Source organism: Manduca sexta, chromosome 19 (assembly GCF_014839805.1).
Source record: "Manduca sexta isolate Smith_Timp_Sample1 chromosome 19, JHU_Msex_v1.0, whole genome shotgun sequence".
NCBI lineage: Eukaryota > Metazoa > Arthropoda > Insecta > Lepidoptera > Sphingidae > Manduca > Manduca sexta.
The window spans coordinates 14460671-14482192 of record NC_051133.1 but is presented as its reverse complement, the minus strand read 5'-3'; the positions used below and the strand labels follow the sequence as shown (position 1 = coordinate 14482192).

General features: G+C 35.5%; 1 protein-coding gene across 2 annotated transcripts in view; it reads left to right on the top strand.

Moving 5' to 3' along the window:
* The window catches only part of LOC115442047 (max dimerization protein 1), a 322842-nt gene that overhangs the window by 106482 nt on the left and 194838 nt on the right, over positions 1–21522 (top strand). The gene's annotated exons all lie outside the window — the stretch shown is intronic.

Below are 21522 nucleotides of genomic sequence, written 5' to 3'. Positions count from 1 at the left end.
AACCAAAACGTCACTGTTATAACCTATTTATTCACTTGAATAACAAATAGTATTACTTATTTGACTAATATTTTTTATTCATATCCAGGTTTACACTTAAACTTGAGTTCTTATATCATGAGCGCCACTTCGTACACAACCACAAGCTGTTAATATTGACCATACTAAAGTCAGTTTGAATGGATATCAAAATCAGTTGAATACAGTGAAGGTTCGGAACGCCAAATCTAGTACGTAGTACATATTATATCGATGTTTTAAACTGACTAGTTCGCATAAAACTTTAACAGTACAGCAGTAGCGAAAGGTAAAATTTTTCAAAAGGGATACCAACACAACATATAGTTAGGTTCTAACAGCATCAGCAAATCGCAGACTACATCATTATAAAATGATAATTATATTTTACATAAATTACGAAAGTGAAGCCGACAGGAATCAGGGTATATGCCACTGCTGTACAGCGTTGTGAACGAATATTTATTTGAAGGACATTTTTGATAATTGGAATGTTTGTCGATAATTAGTTTTAGGAACTAATTTATTTAAACCCGCAAATATTAATTCAACTCGAATGGAAGTTTAAAATAGCATAAACCTTATATATTTCAATCCGTGTTATGCCTGTAATTTTTCCTTCATATTCGCCATTTTTAAAAAACGAAACGTTCTAACGTTTATAATGAGTTATTTTGATTAACTCATTCTCGGAATCGGATTGAAGATTGAGATTGGGGTCGGTTTAGTATTTTTTCAAAATTAATCCTCCAACCTATGAAAAATTAATACGCGCGCTTAGAATTTGGTAAATGCAAATCATTCCAAACTGGTAAAGTCTATTTAGACATCACAAATCCTCAATACTATTTCAAGATATTAATAGATAGACGCGTATATATGTAGATAATAGCTCGGCAGTAAATTTTTATATTTGATTGTTTGTGTCTCAATGGTGCGGAGTGAATGCACGCACGAGTGTTGGTACAGCGTGGTGTTATTCAACAGAATCAATATGTTTGTCGGTTTGTTTGTACAATCGTAGATAACATTGTGCGGAGGCTGTTTGTAGAGCCTCTTTAGCTGTGGAAAAGTGGGTTTGTTTTATTATTTAGACATTGTAATGGTTTCTGGTTGGTCTCAGTAAAGTATTGATTTTAGTTGATTCGATTATAGGGGCCTACAGTTAGTTGCTTTTTTAAGCGTGCACGACAAAGTGACCCACTGCACCTAATGGTTAGCTGAACGGGATTCAATAGAATGTCGACTGACGAGAGATGATTACCCCTCGGCAGTTGATACAATTATGCCGGCCTGGTCGAATCGGATATATTACTGCTGATGCCGGAATGCGACACACTTACTATGCGATCCCTTGTGTACGATGCTCTCTATTCGAGCGGATATAAAATATATACCACCGTCTAATGCGTTAAATCTAGCCATTAAACTTATTGGGCCATGTTTTCAAACCAATTATATATGAAGTTAGGAAATGAGTTATATTTTTATTGAATTTTTTTCTTGTTACAGGTACACATAGTCAGTAGCGTTTTGATTTAATGTGAACTGCTGGGCCACTAAGGTTATTCAAATATACCGTAAATATTGCGCCTTATCTTGTGGAATACCGATGTTGGCAACAGATACTAGGCGCTGACAAACTACATTTTTAAACCTTTCCCAAAATACAGGTCGTTGACCGTGTACGATTAATGTGCTCACAAAATACACAAAATTTGTTGGAAATATTAAATATTCATTTAAAAAACAAATCCCAAAAGCTAAGTTAGGTTTTATACTAAATTCAAGCAGTAATAAAGGTTAATAGAAATAGTTAAATACAATTTTCATTTCCGGTAAATTGATATCAATAGTTATAATCGAGTTAAGTATTCATAATAATTGGTCAAAGAACATTTTTAGAATCGAATCCATTTTCACACGAGTTTTCCTTCAATCAATTTTTTATTTTTCTTTTTATTCGGGCACAGTTATGTGTCCCCTCTACACCTGATGTAGAGTGGGGTCCAATATAGTGTCTATTGAGGAGACGTGATTACTTCTCGGCAGTCGACACAATTATGCCGGCCTGTTGGAACCGAATATACACAGGGTTTTCCCAGAACGCGACACACTATGTGAGCCACTATGGCGGGTTTTAACACCAGGCGGATATAAGTTATATCCTACCACCAAATCAAGTTTAGAATCTGCATTCAAGACCTTTCGACGGCAGTATAAAAGTATGAAAGCCAATATATCACATGATACATTTTGGAAACATCCAACCGGTTTAGTCGTACACTAGTTGTCACGTGTGAACGTAGAGATGGGTGATTTCGCAGATGACGGGGGCAAGGACCCCGGATGGCGAGTTCATCTCGCATGTAGGCTTATAAATCTGTCGCGATTTACAGTATTCTGTGGGATAAAGTTATAAACTCAGGTCTTAGACAAAACGCCTTTATACTTTCGTAAACGCAAAGGAAACAAAAATGTACACGTATGAGATAGATCATGTGGTCAAAGCAAATGAATATATAAGAAAAATCTGTAGACAGGAAATAGATTTTTTTTATTGCTTTGAATGACGAGACCAGTTCGCCGTTCGTCTGATGGTAAGCGATACGACCGCCCAAAAACAATAGAAATACCATCCAACACCTTGAAATACAAAATATTGTTTGGTATTCCATTGCACTCGACATCCTGAGACATGAGATATTAAGTTTCATTATGTCCAGAAGTTACACTGACTACAATGTCCTTCAAATCGCAACACAACAGTGACAACACACTACTGCTTGGCGGCAGAAATAGACATTGCGGTGGTACCTACCCAGGCGGACTCTCACATTTGAGAGACCTACAACCAGTAGTTATTTGTAACTTGTCTAACCTTTGGTCTTTGGTGAAGGTATACGTTCACCAGTGAACTGTCATGATGAATAGTAATTATTGATCATATAGATCCTATTAGTAAAAAAATCTGAAGTTGACGTTACTATAAATAGTGGCGCTTTATGGACATAGGTATACCTATAGTAAGTAGTTATATCATCGATATTTATCGATAGTCGATACTAGTGATTGCCAGATTAATAGCTCCACATTAATCGGTATCGAAAAATAAACATTCCAAAACACGAATCTAAATCACAGCCCTACGCAAAATAATTGTCGTGTTTTTTCGAACGTGGAACGTTATATTTTTTTCACTCGTCGTAAAACGCGCCGGTTGTCGTAAACGTAAACGTGAGCGTAAACGTTCGACGATACGAAGCGATGTCTTCGTCGGAGCGATCCAAACGTAATGCCGTCTATAAATTATTTTATGGTATAGCTCGAAAGCGGTTAGTTTGCGAGCGCTCGTTAAATTTTCGCCTCCCGTGTGAATTATGATTGTCGCGTTTTTCGAGGTTTGAAACCTTTTAGTGTTTATTTCATACTAGCTTTTGCTCGCGGCTCCGCCCGCGTTATAAAGTTATTCAGGCTAAAGTTTTCCGTTATAAAAATAGTAGTTTCCCGGGAGCCTATGTTCTTCCCAGGGTCTCAAACTGTCTCCATACCAAATTTCATCTTAATACGTTAGGTAGTTTTTGAGTTTAACACGTTAAGGCAGACAGATGCAGCGGGGGACTTTGTTATATTATTTAGAACTTTTTAAGTGAAACAATCCCGTCATACATCATTATTGCATAACTTTAACCGTTTACGCAGCGCAGGCAACGGAAGCTCTCAAAACTCATAATTTTCCCCGTTTTTGCAACATGTTTCATTACTGCTCCGCTCCTATTGGCCATAGCATGATGATATATAGCCTATAGCTCTCCACGAACAAAGGGCTATCCAACGCAAAAAGAATTTTTCAGTTTGGACCGATAGTTCCTGAGATTAGCCATTACTGCTCCGCTCCTATTGGTCATAGCGTGATGATATATAGCTTATAGCGGTCCACAAATAAAGGGCTATCCAACACAAAACGAATTTTTCAGTTGAAACCGGTAGTTCCTGAGATTAGCCATTACTGCTCCGCTCCTATTGGGTATAGCGTGATGATATATAGCCTATAGCACTCCACGAATAAAGGGCTATCCAACGCAAAAATAATTTTTCAGTTTGGACCGGTAGTTCCTGAGATTAGCCATTACTGCCCCGCTCCTATTGGGTATAGCGTGATGATATATAGCCTATAGCACTCCACGAACAAAGGGCTATCCAACGCAAAAGAATTTTTCAGTTTGGACCGGTAGTTCCTGAGATTAGCCATTACTGCCCCGCTCCTATTGGGTATAGCGTGATGATATATAGCCTATAGCACTCCACGAACAAAGGGCTATCCAACGCAAAAAGAATTTTTCAGTTTGGACCGGTAGTTCCTGAGATTAGCGCGTTCAAACAAACAAACAAACAAACAAACAAACAAACAAACAAACAAACAAACAAACAAACAAACTCTTCAGCTTTATATAATAGTATAGATTATTGGGATCAAATAAATGGCACGTCGATTTGCGTGTTTAGTATTGCAGCCTTTGCGAACTGTACGGGTTCGATACTCATGGCAATAATGACTAGTTTATTTTATTTATTTATTTATAAGATCATCAATATAATGTACATAAACACGAACAAATACACAAAACATAATAATTAATAGAGCTATATGTCATTACAATTAAAGATGACCACAGTATGCGAGGTTATGAACAAATTGAGAACAATATAAAAGATATAATTATAAACTTTCAAAGAAAACGAGAATAAAATGCGATAAAAAACATGAGCAATAAAAATAAAATAAAACAAAAATACAACAACTACAATTATACAATTTAGCTTAAAAAAATAATCAATACGTAATCAAACCATAAAATTAACCAATAGTCAAAAAAGTTTGGGTCTATCGATTCCAAAAACACTTTAGTTTAGAGTTTTCCTTGTTTGTATTTAACGTATGATATTAGAAAAGTATGCCTACAAGTAATGGCCAGGCCTTATGTCCTTTATTACAGGATATTAAAAAGGTACTACGAAACTTCTAAAGCGGGTTCGATTCTCGTAAGCACAGGTGTTTCCGTACGCGATAAGTATTTCTAATGAGATAGCCGGTGTGATAGGCATATTGACATCTAATAAAGATTTGTTAATTCTACGTTCAGTCGTTTTAATGAAACGAGCAAGTTACTCTCATGATAAGCACCATCGCTTGCAAATAACTGGCACCAACTTTGTATTGCTCAACACAGCGCTAGAGTACAAAGAAGTTAAAATATTTTGTTTGAAACTTATGCTTTTTTTATTTCACATCTACGGCTCAGGTAACTTATTGTAGTGTTATTTTCAAGTAGATAGGTATGTGGTTTCATTTAGTAACGCAATGTCAAAGTGACACTGTATATTTTTCTTTTTATTAAATTATAGCTATTGCCCGCGGCTGCGCTCGCGTGATTATTTTTTTCGGGATAAAGTTTTCCATTATAATCTCTATAAAGTTATGAATTTTCCCCGTTTGTGCAACAGTTTTCATCACTGCTCCGCTCCTTTTGATCAAAGCGTATATAGCCTTCCTTGATAAGTGAGCTATCCAACACTAAAATATTTTTTCAGTTCGAACCAGTAGTTCCTGTTATTACCGCTTTCAAACAAAGAAACAAACTCTTCATCCTTATATAATAGTAAAAAGTATCCTATGTCCGTCTCCTGGTTCTAAGCCCCCCTCCCACCAATTATCAACCAAATCGGTTCATCCGTTCTTGAGTTATAAATAGTGTAACTAACACCAATTTCTTTTATATATATATTGATTAATATCAACTTAATTACCCGTATTATTTTGATCGTCTCTAAGCCGGCTAAACTTCTACATGCTCACTTCCCCTTTACCAGACCTTAGATCATACCCTCCATAAAACCCATTCACCTCGTATGAAACCTGGCGAATTGCGGTTGATAGGTTATTTGTATTCGCACAGATCGCCGAACACAACGCGTAAAACCCGCCATAGTGACCCGCGTGGATATTCGCGTTCTGGGATCAGCCTGTGTATATCCAAACGGGCCAGCATAATTATGACGACTGGCGAGGGATAATCTCTCAGTGCACTCCATTTAGACTCCGCACTAGTCACTTTGCCGTATTCGTTTAAGATACCTTATACCTGCCGAATACCACGACAATGTGCCCGCACGCGGCGTCGCTCGAAATTCGCAGGATGTTTAGCAAACACACCGACAGTAGTTTAAAGCGTAGTCGTAAACTGACCGCGTGGTGCGTACCGCGGTAGCGCGCGAGTAGAGGATGGACAGTATGGCAAGTGTGTCTAGTACGGAATGAGATGTTAAAAAAACTTTAATGTTGAGTACGTTTAAAAACATTGAACGTTAAGTTTGTAGATATATTACTTATTACGAAAAAACAAACATATAACATGGTATAAAATTTATTAAATAGAGTACAATTGTCGGTCTTATCACTCGAGGCAATTTCTTGCAGACAACCATAGTATGGAGAAAGGAGAATAAAAGAAAACGGCAGAAAAAAAATATTGCGTAGTTGGAATTTGTACCATCTGTAGTTCCGAAGTGGTAATAAGCGTGTAAAATAACTTACAATGTTTCACGTAGTTGGGAAGTGTCGCTTATAAGAGAGAATTAGTGTATTTTATGAACAAAATTAAAAATTACCACGTTCGCGTTAAGGCAATGACCTTATAATTATGCTAACGTTCGTGACGTCAAAACCGAACTTTATAATAATAGTAGTTAAAGTAGTTAATAGCTTAGAACTGGATTGATTTAAAAATATAAACGTTAATTGTAAATAATTTATATTTATTTTTAAAAATAAATGTTATCTTAATAGAATAATGATTATAATTTAAATATGGAAATTAAATGTTTTTTGTATTTTATAATTTAGATAGATTATTAAGTTAATTATTTAAAAAAAATATTTTTTTAAACATTACACTTGGAACACTTAATTGATTGTTCCATTTTTAAACTTTCATTTGTAACGTAAAGATACACGTGCTTACCGTACATTCACAACACAACACACGTACATTAACGCTGGGTGAGTGGCCAGGCGGACACCTACCGTTAGCCGGCGGCGCAAGCGACGGACGCCGGCGCTTACGCCCACCGGTTTGGACGGGAGCGCATCTCGGCTACCGGTTTGGACGGCAATTATGTCTGCACCGGCACGTGTCTGACACCGTTTGGGACGTGTTATCGGTGTCTGACAGTTATTTGCACTTTGTATTCGTGTAAGTGCATTAAAGGTGCGCGATGGTTTAATTAAATTTTTGTTTTTATTTTGTAGATATTGTAGGCATGTATTAAGGACTGATATGGGAGTGACGTATCATCGTAATGACAAAATTAAATCATTGATATTTTTACGTCAAATTATTATAAACAGGGCCCTGATAGTCACTGATTTAAATTATTTATCAGTCTTTTAGTGCAGCTCAAGCCGTCACATAATGTACTAAAAAGAAAGCATAATATACTTATTTACATGATGCCTCCTAGAGGCTTACATCATACGCTACAAAAAAATATAATAAAAAGTAGACGCGCACATTATCGCCTGCTGCCGAGTGCTACCGGTTTTAGATCAGTCACGCATGGTATTTAGCAGGAATGGCCCAAGGCTGACCATCGGAGGTATCTTGGAGCGTGTTCTGACTTGTATTGCTTATTTAACATACTTTTAATGGCTTTTATTGATGACCCCCTTCCTAATTTCCTTCTTACTTAAAGGTTAGAAGTATACTTGCATTAATTTATATATAAGTGTGATTATGCATAAGCTGTTGGCGTCTTTTGTAGTTAAGTAACTGACCCTATAGTTTATTTATTAAAGAAATACACTTTATGGGCGAAATTTGTAATATTCCGAAAAGGAACCCAACACAACATATAGGTACTAATATGTATGAATGCGATCTGTAAATCCTTCTGATTATAAGGGAAGCTGGCAGGAAACGGGTTATATGGACCCATCGCCACTTATAAGTCCAACGGGAGCAGACCAATGCGTTGACTACCATTTTGTGTCTAAAATTGTAGTATTTTGTGTCAAGGAACCAAGCAGCGAGCTTAGCTCCACTTAGCTTGCAAAAGTTACTCACTGAATACATGATTGAATTAAATAAATCAAACTCACCCTAGATACTTTCTTGGTGTGAATTTATATTGACCATTCACAATCGGTTTAAATATTCAGATGTCAAAACATTAAACCATAAAGTTTAACTCTTGAGTTAACTCTGACAGTTATATCCATAACAGATTCATAACAAATTTATTTCGATCTCCGATACGTGGATGTTTTTGCATATTCTGATTGTGTTGTAATGAAGATTTATGAGAGACGTCAATAGGATTGTCACTATTTGAAAATAAATTATATTGTTTTGCACGCTTATAATGATATAATTTTAAACCTCCTGTTTTTTAAGGTGAATCTAGATTTGTTAAGTCGACAAACATAAATAAAGTTGAAAAGTGTGAAAGCTTTTAAACGCATAGGAACTGAGACGTATTAAGTAACAGACTTTTATTTATAGTTATACATACACTTTTAAGTTAAATATAGAACTAGGATTTAATACACGATTTTTATGTTTTGATATAATATCTTTTATCATTGTTATTCAGAGTCATAAAATCGTGATATACGATATAAATAGATTTTGAATTGTTAATTTTTTTTTAGTTTTTCAATTTTATTAAAACTTTATATTCTATTTAATATTATCCAGTGTCAACCCTACTTCCGAACGTTATGGCACCAACCGGGCGTCCCCTCTCTCCTCCGCTCGTCAGCGGTTCGTCCAGTTTCGATTGAATTCTATTTATTACCTCAACGATGTTTTCCTCATGTTGAGATGATTATTGCTTTTGATTATAGTCGTGGAGAAATTTTTATTTCTTGCTGGTCAAAAGTGGTTACGTTAAATTATATATTTTATTTACTTATTTTAGGTTCGATTTTTAATTGTTAAATAAAATATTTTTGGGTAAAATAAAGCATGAACGGGTTAAAAATATAGTATTTTTACCATGAAATTGTTCAATTGTCTTTCTTTTTTATTCAGTTAGGTTTTAATTTATTTGATAGATAACTGAAAAATCATCTCTTAGTACACTATATCATGAGTATTAGTTGGAAATTGTAAATATAATGTGGAAAAAAATAGAATAAAATAAACACTGATAATGGGCGAATAACAACACATTTGAAATATTAAAGTATCAACCAAATATTTAGTCCTTAGATGCATCTCTAATGCGTTTAAATATATTGATATCAGTGTATTGTAATATATGTCCGTCTAGAAACGAAGGTTTAAATAGATCAGAAATGTCAGCATTTACCACCATTTCCAATAGACGATCCTTTATCTCTTTTTCAATCCATCGCGAAAATAGACCAATCAGAATGTTTTTTTCACACGTTTACAAATTATTCATTTTGATTGGTTCATTCTTGGGATTGAATTGAAGATTAATATTGTGGTCGTTTATTGAAATTGTCAGTTCAATGCCTGTTTCACTGGTAGGTCTCATATGTGAGAGTCCGCCTGGGTAGGTACCATCACAACGTCTATTTCTGTCGCCTAGTAACAGTCTGTAATCACTATTGAGTTCCGGTTTGAAGAACATTGTAGCCAGTGTAACTACTGGATATGATAAAACTTAACATATATCTCCGGATAGCGAGCGCAGTGGAATACCAAACAATACTTTGTAATTCAAGGGTGTTTCTACTGTTCAAGGGTGGTCGTATCGCTTACCATCACGCGAACGGCAAGCTCGTCTCGTCATGCAAGCAATAAAAAAAATGACATCCCGCTCGCCGCTATCCCGCGCACCACACCCCACCGACGGATTAAACGTCGGATAACAACGGCAGTAAGGATAATCTACGAGTCGGGGCGCGCATGTTCCGAACCTCTTTGTACAGTAATTACTACGGCTTTGAGACGGAGTGACGGAGTGACGCGAGCAACACGCTACTCAAATTAAACACTCCACACGGCTGGCGTTTGCATGCGTGTGCATGGGTTTTGAAATGGATGACCGTGCTAGGTATGTTGATGTATGTTTTGTAGTCAAGATCAAGGTGTTGCTTTCAGTAGTGAATGTCATGTGACCGATGATGGACTGTCGATGTAGTGACAGCGTACTTTAATTACAAGGTCTTGAGTTCGATTCTCGGGTTGTGCAATTTCGATACAAGAACAGCATTTATTTTATTTTTACTTGACTAGCTTATGTTTAATCACTTACCTTTCGATGATACTCTTACTTCTAAATATCCACAAAAAATCTGCCTCTCAGCAGCTTTGCATATTTATCCCTTATCACATCACGGGACGAAATACACAAGGCGAAAAGTGGGTGCATCAGTTACGCCTTAGCCTACTTCCATGGTGAGAAAAGATGAGAATGTGTGTGTCTATTATATTTTTCTATTTCACATTACCGCAAAAAAAATGATTGATTAAATCAAATGAAAAGCTAGTGATAATTGGATCACAAAAGCAAAGGAGAGACATGGAGAAAAATGGAGGAGGCCTTTACCCGATGAGGGGTCCATATTGAAATATAATAGCGAAAGTTGTAAATTATTTTATGCATGCAAACATGTAATAATTAATGCTATAACATACTTGTTTTATAAGTCATTAATTATATTAAACTATATTATATATACACCTGAAAATCTATCGCGATTTGGTATGTCCACAGTCTAGACTGATCATACCACGTGGCATTCGTAAAAACGTCCGGAACTTTCATGCATCGGCGTGCAGTGAATGTAGGTGGACATTCGAGTACGTGGAGGGGAGAGGGGGGGTCTGAATTCCGTTCCGAGCTCCGAATATATTGTATTTATAATGTAATATATGTATTTCTCAAAAAGTGCATAAGGACAATTAAAATGGCTTGCAGTTGAATAGAGACTGCATTTATCTGATCACGTGGGAATGGGCTATAATACTTAATGTGTTGGATATTTATAGTTATACATAACTTTAAAAAATCGTCACTACATTTTTATTATTATAAAATTTGTCTCGATTTTCGCAGCAGAAATCTAACCCGTGTGCTCGCAATTTTAACTATACAATACTGAGATTCAATAAGTATTAATAGCACTACATTTATTGTCACCTCGGTTTTTATTCACACCCTTGACCCCCAAATCCAAAGACAATAAAACGCCCTTGATTACGAAATAAACAATCACTTAAACATTTTAACAGTAAAATGTTTTTGTCACAGCGCGTAAAGACGGGCACACACTGGGCATACGCAATTCGAAATTACGAAGTGCGTAAATACCTACGGGATGAAACCTAATCAAAATTTGTGGTCTCCCTTTGTTTTAATTGTGTTAAAATTTAATATCCCTCTGTTTAATCTCCGTCTGACGTAATGGGAATGATAAATTGTGCGATAAACTGGTTAGTTTGGATTATTTTGGACGTTTTGTGGAATTTTCATTATTTTTACGCATGTAGTTATGTTAGCTGTTGGTTTCCAACAGGCTGACATAATTGTATTGACTGCCAACAGATGACGAGAGATCTCGTCAGTGCATAATTGTGACTGTCGAGGGTTAATCATCTCTCGTCAGTCGACATTCTATGAATCCTGCTCCTTACTGTTAGGTGTAGTGGGGTCACTTTGCAGTGCCCTCATAAAACAAAGTTATAATAATATTAAAAAGTATGCTGTGCTGACTGCTTCATCTAATTAATTGTTTGCAATATCATCATCATCATCTCAGCCACAGGAAGTCCACTGCTGAACATAGGCCTCCCCCAAGGATCTCCACGTCGACCTGTTGGAAGCGGCCTGCATCCAGCGACTTCCTGCGACCTTAGCCAGGTCGTTCGTCCACCTTGCAATATCATGTAAATTAGAATTTCCACTGCATTCATCGTGCCCTTTTTTGGTATCCAAAACACAAGTTAAATCTTATTTTAGGAACGAGTATTCAATATACCTACGACATATTTTTGTTATATGTGCATTTTATAACTGAGCATATTAATTGCAGGTAATATCTGTAAGTATATGTTTTTGTTGGAAATAAATATATAAAATCCACCACAATAGATCCCAATCTGCATCTCAAAAGAAACGTAACGCCCCATTGTACCACAAACCTAACCATTATTAAAAGCATCGGAAAAGCGCTATATTTAGCAGTAACAACGTTTTTACTGTGCTGTTAGCCGAACACAATATCCGTCGGCCATGCGAAATGACAAATCAAGATCTCATAACAATTCTGTGAGGGTTGTAAAACAGTTTATGAGCCAATGAAACTGTCATTATGCGTAGCAGTAAATAGCAACTTGATATTGAATTCTCGGTGGATATTGGATGACACAATTTATAGAGTTGCTAATCCTACAGCGCAATGTAAGCTCATGTATGCAACGTAGGTTACACCTTATATCTAGATAGTTTTATATGAAAACCTAGGGGTTAATAAATTTATATTAAAATAGGAAAACATTTATGACTATTGTATACAGTGTCCTTTTAACATTGCGTTACTAAATGAAACCACATACTCGTCTTCATCTTTGTTGTGTTGTGCCAAAAATCGACCATTAATAACTAATATTTTCACCAAAAATCCTAATTTTAGTTTTTTGATTTTTTTATCATTTTGTAGTCTAATGCGAATATGTCATGTCTGTGAATGTATTTCTGAGTAAAAAAAGTATGATGTTGCAGTGGCAACGAATTTTGTTAGAGTAGTAGTGGCTTCAGGGCGCGTAAAATTAAAATCACTTTTTATTAATATTTATTTTGTTCGAAACTTTTTTATTTTACATCTATGGCTCAAATAACTTGCTGTTAAGTGTTATTTCCAAGTAGATAATTATGGTTTAATTTCGTAACGCGATGTCAAAATGACCCTGTATACCAACCTCCTAAAGTTTCATTGCATTTTTAAATAATATGGAGCGGTACTAACCTCATGCTTGAACGCGCAGTAAAAGAGAAACTGAGGCGCAGTAGATGTTATCAGTCGGTGGCACGTGGGCGGTGGTACTCGTAAACCGTCTAGTAACATACTGCTACCGACTTAATTGTTTTTGTACTAGTGAGTCACCTGTTTTGTCATTTTGGTCATGTAGGAGTGTTGGCTATGGAATGGTGGTCTTTGGTTCAAAGGCTGGGTAAATTGTTAGGGATGGTCTAACAGATGATTTCAGGAAAGACGGTTAATCAAGCGAAATCATTTTCGTAACACATGTGTGTCGACAACTTTAAATTAGACTAGCTTTTGCTTGCAGCTTCACCCGAGTTAAGGAGTTCTCCGGGATAAAAGTTCCGCTATATATTCCCGGAATTCAAAGTAGCCTATAACCTTCCCAGGGTCTTAAAGTATCTCCATATTAAATTTCATAAAAATCCGTTTAGTACATTTTGGGAAAATCGATAACATACAGACAGACAGACAAGGGGATTTTGTTTTATAATACGTATAGATAATGCTGGTTGGTACTGAACCCGATGCGTCTAATTCACACGCTTCTCGCCACCCACCGCGCCATCAAAACATATTCATACCGTCAATAAAGTAAAATACATCACCGAAAATGAATAGAAAAAGGCCCCGTTCCACGTGATTTTTATTCATGAAACGATTTGATATGATCGATGATCGTGGTATAAATCAAACGTGGTTTTTCTACAAATAACATTGTTGGAATATAAATATGCCGTTTGGATGTCTTTATGAAGTTTCTTTGCGTGAAAACGATAGTGGTTTTCGTAATGGTGGAACGGTATTGAATGCAAATAAATCTATTCTAAATCTGATTTCACAAATAGAAAAATATACAGTTTGCCTTGATAGCGTTGTAAAGGTATGATGGCCGTCTCAGGTTCGTTCTCCGGGTTTTTTGATCATTTATCACCATAACTACATGACGTCCAATGCTGAACAAAGATACGCTTACCCTAAAGATTTCCAGAGAGGTCTGTCAAAGCAATCTGCATCCAGCGCGTTCCTGCGGCCTTAAGAAGTCTGTCCACCGTGCACCTCCTTTTTCCGTTCAGCATCAGTTCGAATTTTGAAGTTATGTCCGGTCAATAGCTTCGCCTCCTACTATATGAGGTTGAGCAAAATTCGACAAATTAAAATTTAAATGTTTAAATTTTTGCGTTTTCGCTTATTTTTTTCTCTGGTTCTGAAAGGTGGATACTTTCTTCATGGTGGCCGCTACAGCCGAGGAACTTAACCGTTTTATTAAATTAAATGACATAATTTTTTATAACTCCTGAAATGAACACGTGCCATTAAATCAAATAATAAGGTATTTTAATAAGTTTCATTCCAAAAAGGTAACGAACACGCCATCCTAACATAATCTAATACCAAATTCTTTATACGCCAAGTGCCGTTGCTTGAGCCTGTGATATTACTTCCGGGAAGTCCATACGTAGAGGTCGCCACGTGAGTACCGAAATCTACACTAGCGATGGCTTGTGACTTCGTTTGTGATTATTAATTCTATATACTCGAAAAGGTAGAGAGAGATACAAGATATCTCTCATACATTCTATAGAATGGAGCTGAGCGTATTGCCATAAACAACATATTATAATTCTGTGCACCTTATATATTTGTATAATGTAAGGCCTTTAAGTATTTACTATTCACGTCCGTTTATGCCTGAACTCTGAACCGAACCAGTACCTTATTGGTTCAGCTAATTTGTCACTAAGCCAATGGGGTGTGTTTATGTTATTTCTGCTTTGGTCAATTTCGGCCAAAGAAAAACCTTGTTTCTTTAAGCATTGAAATTAAACTAATTTTCGGATTCTATCGCGGTAATTAGTGTTTTATTTTCTCCCGACGTTTCGAAGACTGAATTGTTTCTTTAAGCTTAAACTTGTAAGTCAAAACGATCCAAAGATATGACCATTTAAGTCGCATATTTTGCGATTTCACAAGGGAATCAAAACCTATAGGGTACCTGGTTACCTAGTATCATGAAATTTGGCAAGAAGCAAGATCTTACAGTGCATATAAAGGAAAAAATTAAACCGTAAATATGTACTTTAATAACAAAAAAGTTAGTTTGTACGGAACCGTCCTTGCACGAGTCGAACTCGCACTTGTCCAAATTTATATTAGATACTTAATCTAATAAAAGATATATTTTTTTATTATTTATTATAATATTTATCGGTCAATAAACAAACAGACAGTATCTACAACACAATGAATAGTAAAGATATTGCCGATTTATTAACTTACAGGGCGTAGACCTCGCGCGGAAGCGCTTGCCCAACGCGGGCATCGAACTGGTATGCGTACGCATGCACGCACTGGGTGGCGATTGTTTTTTGGATTTGTAACTATGCGTGATTGTATTTTTAATACTTCCGCCGAGCAAACTGACAATCGGTTTGATTCCTGCTGCGAGTAATTTTGAACTATTTCATATGATGCGTAATTTTATTTTAAAATAGATGTACTATTCTTATCTTTTATTCAAGTGGATACTGTGAAAAACTATGGGTATTAGGCCAGTAAGAGTTTAGCATCAATCTTTTTTAACTATATAATATTTATTTGGAACGGTCACGGTCCGAAAAGTCAGTTATAATATCTACCTACATTTTATTGTACATATACTAATTGTAATGGACGATCAACACCTCCGCCCTGTGTCATGAAGGTTGCAAAGGCTTCAAAACGTCGAGACAAAATTCAAATAACAAAAATGCTATAAAAACTGAAAACTAAGTTTATTTTGATGTCTAACTTTCGCGCAAAATAAGCAATCATTAATTTAGAAAGACCAAAACATAATCTTACAACTGCAGAAATAACTACTAAAATCAATACTAATCAACTTAAATATTACAATACCATAACATTACTAAAATATCAGTTATATAAAATATAATTAACAGTAAACTCTGCATAAACAATTAAAATAAAAAACGGAACATTTTTTACTAAGCCCTTGAATCACACACTAATCATGTTCAACACTTTTTGTGTACGTTTTTATGTCCGTACAAAAAGGAATTATCATCTGCGTGTTATTGGGGTCAGCGTGACACGTGTTCGTGTGATTGACAAATTGGTGTCACATTTTTTTTTATTGTGGTGTATAAAAAAATTAAGCGATAACGACACTGTCATGATTATGAAAGTTTTAATTAAAACAGTTAATTACGTTTTAACAGTCGTTTACAACAATCCCAATCTCAATCTACAATCCGATTTCGAGAATGAACCAATCAAAAAATACTTTGTTTTGATTGGTAAATTTTTGAGATCGAAAAAACTAATTGGAACTTTTAGTGAAAATGGCGGTAAATCTTTGCATATGAGCAAGAATCTCGTCTAATGACGCAGGAGCCTTTAAACAGTTAGTTCATCATTCAAACAAATCTATGACTTTACACTGAATTTGTCACAAAACAATATATGTAAAGCTCCTTAACACTAGCTGCAAAGTACAAAGTCCAAACCGGAGTACAACGGCGCTTAAATACTTATTGAAGTGATAAATAACACCCAATCTTTCGCCTGTGAGACCCACCACATAAGTACTAAATATATGGGTTTGTTTATCAAAATTCCGAAATTTGACCAACTAACATTTGAAATGTACAAAATGATGTACGAGTGTGTATCTTTTTCGTAAGAATTTAACAAACATTACATTTGAATTGTGCCAAAACAACATGTTTACCGATTGCCATTGAACTGTTTTAATTCTTTGCCAGTTTTCACGTTGATACGTGACGTAAGCGGTTTTTTTCTAGTGTTGCGCCGGTGTCCGGTTTCATATCCGCGGGCGGGAATTGAGAACCGCGCGCAAATGTTTTAAATTAAGAGGGGCTATGCATGCTCTTTTTGTTTGTAAATCACCTTGATTTATTTATTATAATGGATCTGATTGTTGTGTTGTACTAGCAGTTCAGGGAATAACTAATATATGTTTTTCATGACGGTCGCAAAAATGATGTCAACCTGCCTTTTAAAAACTTATTACGAATAAATTAGGTAAGGATATTTATTTAGTCAGTCTTATAATAAAATATATAATATCATCCCTGTATTATATACTGTCCCACTGTGGGGCACGGGCCTCCTCTACTACTGAGAGGGATTAGGCCTTAGTCCACCACGCTGGCCTAGTGCGGATTGGTGATAAGTCAGTCTTAAGAATAAGGAATAGCTAAACCAAACTCATAGACTTTTGAAGCCAAGTATTAACTCGAGAGATTGTTTGTCCAGATGGTGATGTTTGGGCTGCTGTTGGAAACGTTCTTACCTGATTACTTCGTTTTTCTTATAATTAGGAAGTACGGAATTATTACCTATCAAACTGTTAAACTCGATATCCGTAGTCTTGTAAGAAAAAGATGCACCACAATATAAACCGGAACTCGATTTTATACACCTTAAGGATGTACGAGAAGTTTCTACGATATCTTCAAAGATTTAAAGCCAGAAGCGGATATAATTTCCCCTCCCTATCTCTGACGTGTTCGCGTCAACCTCGATCGCAGCAAGCTCACAACCTACGTTAATTATGTCAGAATTGAGCCAAAAGCGTGTCACAATGAGTGTGTTATTAAAATTATTGTATGCACATGCACCGCAGCCGCGGTGTCTAATTATCATTTTGTTTCGTTTTTATTATCGTGTATAACATGTTTTTTGGCGGACGGATTACGCGTTTTGTCGTTTTAAAATGTTGATTTATCACTTATGTTTGGTGTATGAATAGATCTTTAAGTAGGCTAATATAAACACTATTATTTATGATGAACATTTTTCTTATATTGCGTTGTATATTTTCCAATATTCTTATTCTTTTGACATGTTATATGAATCAACTGCTCTAAACAACAATAAAAAGACCAATTGTATTTTTTTATGTGTAATTTAGTTTATACCTAATCTAATTTCGAAAAAAGCAACACCAGAATTTCTTGCCCGTTCTTCTCTGGTGAGAACTGCTTTCCGAACTGGTGGTAGAGTTAATATTGACGGAATCTAAACAATGTATAACATTTTACAGGTTCAAATATATTATTTCATTAAATGGTTTAGGTACCTTTTGGTAACCTCCTAAGTTTTCGAATATTGTAGATGGCATTTTCTTAAATATTGGATAAAAGTAAATTATCTTCTTTTTACCTGAAGAGGTTTTTTCCAGCTTTTAGCTACATTTTTGTATGTTTATCAACAAGACTTAGGTTTAGTCACTCATATAAGATTATTACACGCGTTAGTTTGAAGAGTGTTATTATTGCTAATATTGTCTTAAATGAAGATATTGTAGAACGATATTTCGATTTTATTCTTCTGTATACTTAATGTCTATAAAAGCGGGTCCCGAGTTAATATTGTGGTGCATCTTTTTCCTTGCGAGACTACAGAAATCCAGTTTAACAGCTTGATTGGTAATAAATAAATAAATAATATATAAATTTTTCAACTCGTATGTCCGCTTAATATAAATCAATTTTCCCAGACTTTGACAAGCCTTATGGCCATAATCACATCGATTACGCTTCATTGTGACCCAAATTTAAACCATTATAAGTAGATGAGTTCAGCGATGCGTGCCGGTTCGAGGCCGGGCCAGTATGGTTTGACCTTGACACTGCGTGGGTGAGGTCTGTTTAGATGATGCGAGTGCGCGGTTTTTGTGTCCACCCGGATAGCGAATACATGGGGCAAAACCCACCATAGTAGCCTCTTGCGTCGCTTTCCGGGGTCAGTCTGTGCCTATACGTATGGGGATCTATCTTACATCGATGATCTGCGTGGACGCATACATCTTCAGGGGCTGTGGAGACTGCTGTGTTCGTATAAAAAATTTAAAAGTATGTATCCCTCTCCTATCACATATTGCTTTTTTTCACAAAATAATTAAAAGACATTTACTTTACATCACACATATAAAAATATTTCCATATAAACTTAACGTCAAGACGAATAGACGCTTTGAAGTTTTGAATTTGTTTAGACAATTTCGGAGTGACTTCACCTACATGGCATTCCTTTATCGCTTTCCGGGGGTAGGCAGAGGTTATCATACCTATATCGCAAGCTATGTTGGGACTAGGTGTGAGCCCATTGCCTTTTCCACGTACAATTCCAGATTCAGAGCGATACTATTGCCTTAGCTGAACACAATACTTAGGCCTGGAGAAGGGTTAGGCAGAGGTTATCATACCTGTATTGCAAGCTACGTTTAGTAGCTTAATTTCAGATTTCGAGCCATACTACTGGCTTAGCTGAACACAATACCAGAGTCAAGGCTGTTACTGCAGAAATGCAGTAAGAAAAAAAATACAATCAAAAGTGTTGTACACTAGCTTTAACTCACTACCTCTGCTGTGTAAACCGCAAACATAATATTAAACTACAGTTTGTAAGCATCACTTGATGATTCTAACCATTTCCCGCAGTTCAAAGTTTATTTAAAATTGTTGTTTTTTTATTTCAGCAGTGGTATGACGTATGATAGTATTTACTATTCTGTCGTGGTTTGGCGCTGCGCCATATTATGTAAGAGATAATGTGTTACGAAATTTAAATGTACTCAGAATTATCAAATAAATATTTATTTGTGTACGTAATTTATGGCAGGGTCTTCTCCTCGGTAGCGCCTAAAGGCTGTGATAGGTCTTGGGCTAAGTTCGCAATTCAGGCAAAGCTTTATCTAAGTTTTTCTAATATGATTGGATGTGATGTGAATATGAGTGGATTTCCACACGAGATTGACGTCAAGCAAGCGGGGTGCGGTAACTGAGAGTGAACGTAGTCTATGGCAGCCTTTTAAACTTGATATCTGAGATTTTAATATCGGCTTTTTGATTTTCTTATTATATGTTCGAAATATTTGGATATTATATTAAGGTTTTAAGGACATGGAATTATAAAATAAAATATATTAATATGACGTGAATTATTAGACCAGCTGTTTCCCTAGGAGTAAATACTGCCTCATGTACCGCAGTAACGACACGCAAAATCCAGCTTTAAAATCAACAACGTAAAGGGCATAGCGATTAAAATAAAATGGCGCCCGTGTCACGTGACATCTAAAAATAATCTGTATTTCCTTTTTACGGCCCACACCTACACATGGTATGTAAAATAGTTTTGATATTTTTCATGAACGCACACGACTTCGAAAACTTACCAGATTTATTTCGTTAAGCAAGGATAAATTATTGTAATTATACTATTTTTTTTTAAAGTTTTCACTGACATTAGACGCATTACCTTAATATTTTATATCAAAAACGGCTTTAAACTATTTTTAATTTAGCATTTGTAATCTGGGTGTTAGCTCCTCATCCATTACATTATTTATAAAAAGAAACAAGTAACACGTGATAGCAATTGATCTAAAATATCTCACGTATTTTTTATTCCCTTTGATTTCTGATATATTTTTTTAAACAGGTTTTTTAAAAAATCGTACAATGTTTTCTTTACTAATTACGCAATAAACACCGTTATTAATTTAATAACGTTTTTCTTACTATATGTATGAAGAAATATTAGAAATATTCCTTCAGACTTAATATCAAAATACTTCAACTCATTTCAAGTTCTCAGTCTCTGTTTATATGTTTATAATAATGATATCTGTCTTATATTATAGAAGACCGGTATATAACTGTCCCATTGCTGGGCACGGGTCTCGTCTACTAAGAGTTTATGTCTTAGTCCAACACGCTGCCCTAGTGCGGCTTGGCAGACTAGACCATCGAAATTCTATAGAGAATTTTTCCGGTATGCAGGTTTTCGATGTTATTCTTCACCGTTAAAGCAAGCGGTAATTCACGAAGAATACACACATAACTTTAAAAAATTCGGAGTTCCGTGCCCTTGGGTTTGAATCTATGAACATTCGTCTCGGCAATTCGTTCCACTTCCAACTGGACTATCGTCGCTTCCAGTTCGTTCACAAGAGTTTATTTATAACATAATCCCTAGGTTATGTAACAGCGGTTTATTTTAGTAAATAATATTTTTCTCAAGAACACGTGAGCCATGTTTAGAATTAGTTGCTTTTCAATAATCTATTTTGATTATTGCTTTACCGTAAATTTTATGGAATCATCCCAATTTTTTTCGATCTATCGCGACAATGAACCAATACGATTCTTTTTTTATTTTTTGGTTAAATTTAATTGGTACATTCTTGAAATTAGATAAAAGATTAAGATTTGGATCGTTTATTGAAATCGGCCGTTAGTGTATTAGAATTAAAAATATATAATATTCTTTTACGATTTTATTGATTCATCTAAATTGGTTTAGCGGTTTCTGATTATTTATTAACATACAACCGTCTCCAAAATAAATAAAATAAATCGCATTTATAATATTAATAAGATTAATTTATATTTATCATCATTTAAGTTCAAAAACTGTAGTCCTACTCGCACCTTTGCCTGCTTTTGCGGGAACGC